Source organism: Taudactylus pleione, unplaced genomic scaffold (genome assembly GCF_031769625.1).
Source record: "Taudactylus pleione unplaced genomic scaffold, aTauple2 ptg000433l, whole genome shotgun sequence".
NCBI lineage: Eukaryota > Metazoa > Chordata > Amphibia > Anura > Myobatrachidae > Taudactylus > Taudactylus pleione.
Window position 1 is genome coordinate 2,130,752 of NW_028284835.1, and position 8,737 is coordinate 2,139,488.

The window sequence follows — 8,737 nt, forward strand, 5'->3', positions numbered from 1 at the left end:
ATTTCTGGAAATGTTTGCAAATACACCATTTTCTTACCTCAGATAATAGGCTTATCCTGATAAAAAGGGATCTTACTAATTTTGAGAAACTGTGTCACCCCATTGTCCCCTTTGCATACAATATCTGCCCTTTATCCAGGGCCGGATTAAGGTCTGTGGGGGCCCCTGGGCAACTAACATGTGGGGGCCCCTATTAAATGTGACAAACTGGGGGTATGCGCAATGGGGACCTTATGCAGAGCTCCCAGTAGTGTCAGTGCCCAGTGGTAGTTCCCCATATGCAGTGCACCCAGTAGTAGTGCCCCCTATGCAATACTCCCTTTAGTAGTGCCCCCTGTAGTAATGCCCTCTGTATAAATGCCCCCAGTAGTAATACCCCTGTAGTTGTGCCCCAAATAATAATATCCCCCAGTAGTAATTGGGCGTGTGCCCAATAGTAATGCCCTAGTAGTAATGCCCCCTGTATAAATCCCACAGTAGAAATACCCATGTAGTTGTGCCCCCAGTAGTCATTCCCCCTTTAGTAGAGCCCTCTGTAGAAATGCCCCCAGTAGTAATGCCCCTCTATTAGTGCCCCAATACTAATGCTCCCTCTCTAGTAGAGCCCCCAATAGAGATGCCCCCTGATTAATGCCCCCAGCAGTAATGCTTCCCCCGAGTAATGTTCCCAGTAGTAATTCCCCCCCAGTAATGCCCCCAGTAGTAATGCTCCCAGTAGTAATGCCTCCCCCCTCCCCGAGTAATGCCCCAGTAGTAATGGTCCCCCCTGAATAATGCCCCCAGTAGTAATGCCTCCCCCCTCCCCGAGTAATGCCCCAGTAGTAATGCTCCCCCCTGAATAATGCCCCCAGTAGTAATGCCACCCCCCTCCCCGAGTAATGCCCCAGTAGTAATGCTCCCCCCTGAATAATGCCCCCCACCAGTAATGCCCCCAGTAGTAATGCCTCCCCCCTCCCCGAGTAATGCCCTAGGTGTAATGCTCCCCCCGAATAATGTCCCATTTAGTAATGCCCCCCCGCCAGTAATGCCCCCAGTAGGCCGCTTGCACTAAAAAAAAAAAAAATAAAGCTCATACTTACCTGAACCTTAGCCCCGCGTCCGCTGCGCTGCTCCTCCACACTATGGCAGAGACGTCATGGGTGTGGGTGCCCTTAACGTGTGGGGGCCCAGGGACGATCGCCCCTGTCGCCCCCCCGTTAATCCGGCCCTGCCTTTATCAATTATTATTATCTATTCAGGCGTCCTGTATCCCTGGGAGAAGGATTTGGGTCTTTCTCTGATTTTGACTATTTTTTAAAGCCCACACTAGCTCTATTTGTATTACCGTTAGGGAAACACAATATAAGATCTTAATGCAATGGTATCGTCATCCTGCTATACTGCATACCATGTTCCCATCAGTTTCCAATACCTGCTGGAGATGTTCTAACGTTTTGGGTTCTCTCCGACATATTTGGTGGGATTGCCCCCTACTATCAAATTTTTGGTCTAATGTTATTTCTGTCTCCCAACAAATTCTAGGCTTTCCCGTTCCCACAGGCCCCGAATTCTGGTTGATTAACCACTCTTCAATCCCATTATCCCGGTTCAGAAAATCCCTGCTTCGCCATCTTAGTAACACAGCTCGCACTGTGATACCTGTACTTTGGAGATCTACTACTCCTCCTACACGTAAAGATTGGTTTAATAGGCTTGACTATTTTATATCCATGGAAGATATCTTATAGTCCTCCTTGGATAAGTACTCTGATTTTACCAGTACCTGGTTCCTTTGGCTGGAATTTAAGTCCTTAGATACATACAGGAATTATATGTCTTTCACCTCGTCGATCACATAAATGATGACTTCCAGAACAATAACTACTATTAGTCTTTCATATGAGATGGTCCCTTCTCTTCCCCTATCTTCTCTACTATCCTTACTGTTCTCTCTTTTGCTTCTTTTTGACTTTTCTTATTGTTTTATTCTATATGTTTTCCTTTTTAGGTTCTATTTTTGTCTTTTATTTTAATACATTCTATAGTTGATATATAATACATTATTTGTGTAATTAAGCCCCCTTTTTTCAAAATGTTTATTCAATTATTATTTGTTTTGGGTTTATCAGATGGGAAATGTTTATATCAACTGCGTTTTTCTAAATATTCTAATAAAAACAGAATACATAAAAAAAAATCTAAAATTCAATTCAATAAATTCTATAAAGGCACATGGAGAAATATAAAAATAAGTATGCATAGCGTTTCGCTGTGTGCAACAGCTCTTTTAAGACATTACACACAGCGAAACGCATCAGTGATTTACCCTGGTTATCTGGCACTCAGCACTTTATAAGAATATGCTACACACTCTGGGACACAGTCCAGACTCAGGACACACCAGCGGGGTTACTGGTAAACAGCGTATTTCTGGGACATTGGGATTGGGACATTATTCTTGATATCAAGACCCATCACAGGATACCCCTAGGCAGGGCCGGTTCTAGACTTTGTGGAGCTCAGGGTGAAAGTTCCAAGTTGCGCCCCCAATAGTCCCCCACAAAAAAAAAATTATATTTTTTATAGATGACGTTTCCTTCGGGGAGGGGGCATGTCCTTGCGGAACACCCCCAATTCATCACATTTAGGTATATAAGTATCTAGAAACAAAAACATGTGCAAGTACAACCTACACAAATATCAATATGCATGACTTATAAGAAACACATATGATACCTGCAATATATATCATCCCATCACCTAAATCATTCCATGTAGTATAGGAGGACCCCTTCAATATATAATAGTGAGGTGTCCTATGTTTGTTATTTATATAAAATATGAACATTGACATTTATGTAGGTTGCATTTGCACATGTAATTGTTTAGGGGACATGCATATGTACATGTCACCTAAATAATTATTACATGTGCAAGTGCAACTTACATAAATGCATATTTTATATAATTAATAAACACGTAGGACCCCTGCGGTATTTATAATACAACAGTATGCAGCCCACTGCCATAATAAAAAATAACATGTGTGATAGTGATACTGCCAGCTGCGGCCACCCCTCCTGCCCTTACCGGATTTTCATCATCTCCCAACCCTTACCACTTTTATACCCGCCATCTTCCCCACTCCTTATATATTATATACCCACCATCTCCCCCTTCTTATATATTATATACCCACCATCTTCCCCACTCCTTATATATTATATACCCACCATCTCACCCACTCCTTATATATTATATACCCACCATCTCCCCCACTCCTTATATATTTTATACCCACCATCTCACCCACTCCTTATATATTATATACCCACCATCTTCCCCACTCCTTATATATTATATACCCACCATCTCACCCACTCCTTATATATTATATACCCACCATCTCCCCCACTCCTTATATATTTTATACCCACCATCTCACCCACTCCTTATATATTATATACCCACCATCTCCCTCACTTCTTATATATATACCCACCATCTCTCCCACTCCTTATATATTTTATACCCACCATCTCCCCCACTCCTTATATATTTTATACCCACCATCTTCCCCACTCCTTATATATTATATACCCACCATCTCCCCCACTTCTTATATATATACCCACCATCTCTCCCACTCCTTATATATTTTAAACCCATCATCTCCCCCACTCCTTATATATTTTATACCATCTCCCCCACTCCTTATATATTTTATACTGTACCCACCATCTCCCCCACTCCTTATATATTTTATACCAACATCTCCCCCACTCCTTATATATTTTATACCCACCATCTCCCCCACTCCTTATATATTTTATACCAACATCTCCCCCACTCCTTATATATTTTATACCCACCATCTCCCCCACTCCTTATATATTTTATACCCACCATCTCCCTTACTCCTTATATCTTTTATACCAACCATCTCCCCCACTCCTTATATATTTTATACAATCTCCCCCACTCCTTATATATTTTATACCCACCATCTCCCCCACTCCTTATATTTTATACCCACCATCTCCCCTACTCCTTATATATTTTATACCCACCATCTCCCCCACTCCTTATATATTTTATACCCACCATCTCCCCCACTCCTTATATATTTTATACCAACATCTCCCCCACTCCTTATATATTTTATACCCACCATCTCCCCCACTCCTTATATATTTTATACCAACATCTCCCCCACTCCTTATATTTTATACCCACCATCTCCCTCACTCCTTATATATTTTATACCATCTCCCCCACTCCTTATATATTTTATACCCACCATCTCCCCCACTCCTTATATTTTATACCCACCATCTCCCCTACTCCTTATATATTTTATACCCACCATCTCCCCCACTCCTTATATATTTTATACCCACCATCTCCCCCACTCCTTATATATTTTATACCAACATCTCCCCCACTCCTTATATATTTTATACCCACCATCTCCCCCACTCCTTATATATTTTATACCAACATCTCCCCCACTCCTTATATATTTTATACCCACCATCTCCCTCACTCCTTATATATTTTATACCAACCATCTCCCCCACTCCTTATATATTTTATACTGTACCCACCATCTCCCCCACTCCTTATATATTTTATACTGACCATCTACCCCACTCCTTATATATTTTATACTCACCATCTCCCCCACTCCTTATATATTTTATACCCACCATCTCCCCCACTCCTTATACTGTATATTTTATACCCACCATCAGTCGGGAGGAGCGATACATTCACAAGCGCTGTATCTGACCAAACTTAGTACTATAATAGTTAAGAGATCTGTTAACCAGGAAACTCGGAGACAGTGTGAAGGGTTATTGTCTGAAGAGTATTGTATTTGTGAGAATTGTGGGTCCCAAATCGATGAGAGATGCACCCAACGGTGCCAACCTAAGTATAATCCGTATTGGGGTGGGTATCCTTTAGAAGATTACCATACCATGGTGGGCAAGGTTTTAAATCAGACCGACTGTTAGATGTGCTCTCACGTGCCTCAGGGACAGCATAATGTAGGGTTAGTGCCATTTCCATTAAACGTCTCTGAGGTCCTTGAATTGCAAAAAGGGAAGGCGCTGGATGGAAAATTTCTTATGTCCAAACCACCTCATTTTAAACTCCACCAGTATCAGGTTGATAGATCCCTGTTATGTTTGAACATCACCAACCCCAATAAACCAGGGAATTGGGAGGTGACCGGGAATAATCAATGACCTTTTCACGAAGAGCTGATAATGAACCAATCAATTTTGAACTACTACGCTCCATTAGATTAAGTGGGAGACACTTCCGGTACAGGTATACACATAGTGATACCAAAGAAATGGTTGGTAGGGTACCAGAAGGGTACTGTGCAGGAGTTATACAACCAGAAACATGTATGAGTCAGATGGGAGAACCTGAAATAGGATTATTTGCTAGAGAAATGTGTTTAATGATTATGATGTATTCTTTTCCTTACGTACTCCCAGATGATGTTTATTTTATATGTGGAAGGAAAGCATACAAGTGGCTCTCTCAGAGTTCAGAAGGTTTATGCTACCTGGGAAGGGCACTCCCAGAGGTTATGACACTTACACATGGTGAAATGCTTGGTATCCATAAAAACACACCATCCCCATATCTTCATACACAGTATGAACACCGAGACAAAAGAAACATGATACCTGGTGATGTACATAGAGCCACACAGTTGATTAGTGAAACAACTGGCTTTCAAGTTTTAGTAGCATTGGATCCCACCAGGATCACTTGGCTACTTTGAATTTTATATATATACAAAATCTTGCCAAATTGATAGATAATATCACCGAGATATTTATGATGACACGTTTAGGTACACAGGTCAGGAGTTACAAGCTTACAAGAAGGAACTTGTGCAGCACAGGTTGGTGTTGAATCATTTGACCGCTGTTACTGGTGGATACTGTGTGACTCTGGCCAGCCAATTTGGTGTAAAGTGTTGCACGTATATCACCAATAACACTAGTGACCCCAAGGAGGTGATAGACCAGAAGATGGATGAAATTCTGCAGCTGAAATGGGAATTTCGAAAGAACCATAATGCTTCAATGGCTGAAGTAGAGGAAAAGGTCGAAGAGTGGTTCTCTTGGTTGAACCCTGTGAAGTGGTTCTCCAGTCTAGGGGAGTGGGACCAGGAAATGGTTGCGAGCATAGGCAAGTTCCTGATCTTAATATTGATTGTCATCATAGTAATTGGCTTATGTGTCAGGTCTGTAACTTCCTGCTGTGTTGAAGTGTGGAAAACGTACTAAAACAGAGAAACTGAAATTGTGATGGTGGTAAGTGGTAGTAGTATGGATACCAAGGTAGAGGAAGAACTGTATTACAATCCTGAACTAGAATGTACCATCAGATGATAAAATGTGAACAAGTCTAATCAGGCATAATAAAAATGTATTATAAATGTTCCATCCAACATCCTAAATAATGTCATCCCAAGTCCCCAAACTTCCTTTATAGGTTAGATGAGTTCCCACATCCTGCCAATGATCCCTTATGGATCTACAGATGGCGTATAAGGGTTGATTTACCCTCCTTGAGACGCATTATTAACGGTTCCATGACCAATCTGTGTCACACCGTTCAGGACATTTGAATAATACTTTGTTATGTCTGGTTAAAAAGGTTAAGAACAGAATGTGATAGCATGTTGTTTGCTATCAAAGGGTGGACTGTCGAAGCCAGATGATTGGCTGAGACCAAATCTTTAAGAATATCTGAAGACGTCATTTTGCGTTGTCTGCAAGACGCCATTTTGCGTCTTTAGCACGATGCCATACAGATGGTATACGGCGCTATTTAGCGTTGTGCGAATGCCATGCTAACTGCCATCTGTTAAAGTCCTTACATAATAAACGCGCACGGTTACATATATATATATGTGTAAAGATATTATATATTTTAAAAAATGCAAGGTTTGGTCAGTGCTAGAAGACAAGTCCTGTGGACATGTCTGTGATTAGTAATTGGAATACACAAAGATAAAGTGTTTAAATTGCAAAGTTTAGATGACAAGTCCCGTGGACATGTCTGTAAATAGTAATTGGAATACACAAAGATACTGTGAGGTGCAGACGAGTGTTTTGAATAAACCATTGTCTTTAAAGTCTGACTATCATTGTATGTCTAAAAGGAATTAGCATTTACATTCCACAGAAAGCTGGTGAGACCAGCCTATAATGTAGTAAATGTGCTGCCATATACATGCATGGGAAGAGTACTGCCCCTCTTTAAGGTGAGCCAATGTGAGGCATAAGCCTGGGGAAGGGACGCCAAAATGTGCTAACCCTGGGTTAAGGGTATGCTATGACCATAAGTTCTGGCCGCAGCACCTGAACAGTGGCTAATACTATACATACTATACATTTAGGCAAGGTAGCTATGAGGTAGCCTTCACAGGCTATGATATCAGGCCATTAGATGAAGCTAGGCGCCCTTTGTGATAGAACCAAGGGGAAGCCTGACAGAGGGTAATACCCAGCGCTGCAAATGGCGGGACTGTGTCTCGTCAGCACAGCGCTTCTAGCCAGGAATGTGCACCGGCTGAATAACTGGCCCCTCCAGAACCGTATAACGCGGTGTTATTGCAAAAAAGGGTATTGGGCTAGTTCCCATTCTGCTAGCAAACCAGCTATCACTATACTCCTGTCATCTAGTGACAGGCATCCCTACCGATTGCGCTGAAGCACTCCCAGTGTGGGAGGGGGAGGGCGTAGGAGACGCACGCTAAAGCATTCTCTGCTGCAGGTAGTGCACTGAGCTATAGTGCTTGCATTGAAGATCCCGTTGGTGCCAGGAAAACGGGGGGGTCCTTAAAAGGGAAGGAGGGGGCACTGAAATACCGCTCTGAGTGTGCAAAGTGTTACACTCCAGTCAGCACAGCGTTGCTAGCCCCCTTAATAGAAGCATTCAAGGCTCCTGATGCAAAATCCCTCATTAACTGAGCATCTCTCCTGCTAGACCAGAGAGGGCTCATGGGAGCACTGTGTTCTAAGCCTACAGCCCCTGGTATTCCCATACGGTCTCCCATCCAAGTACTAACCAGGCCTGACCCTGCTTAGCTTCTGAGATCAGACAAGATCGGGCGTGTTCAGGGTGGTGTGGCCGTAGGCTGCTGTGGCAGGGTGTGACGGTCATACAGTGCTGCATTGGGGAGCTGCATTTGGTATAACGTTAAGGCTTTTAGCCCTATTATATAGACTAGCTAATAGGGAAGCCTGCTCGGCCCAGCCAATAGCTGCGGGACGCAGCGTCACCTCCTGAGATTTAGATGAGGAGAGCTGCTAATAGCTAAGGCAGTGCTGCAAGAACAGAGAGTACATACAAACTCCACACAGTAAGGGCCATGGTGGGATCCGTGCCCACAACTTCAGCGCTGAGAGTCAGTCATGTTAACCATTATACCGTCTGTGTTATAGCGCAACGATAGCAGAACCGCGCTGCTCTATGTCCAGCTGGTCTGCTGTAGCTCTGACTGTGCCTCAGCTGCTTCTGAAAAGGCGGACGCAGCTCTGTAGCGCTCCTGTTATTGGAATGGCGGGCCTCCGTGCGGTGCATAAGAGGATTCTTGTACTTGCTGCCTGGGCCACTGTGGATTACAGGGTGGGAGGGTGCGCGGTGCAACAGAGACTCTCCCGCTGCCATCGCACCGCTCCCCTAATCATAGTCCTGACTGACCCTGCAAGCCGTGGCTCCT

General features: G+C 43.2%; 1 pseudogene; it reads right to left on the reverse strand.

The window, feature by feature from the left end:
- Positions 1–8,034: 8,034 nt before the first annotated feature.
- LOC148505984 (5S ribosomal RNA) lies at positions 8,035–8,153 on the reverse strand (annotated as a pseudogene).
- Between the last annotated feature and the right edge of the window lie 584 nt (positions 8,154–8,737).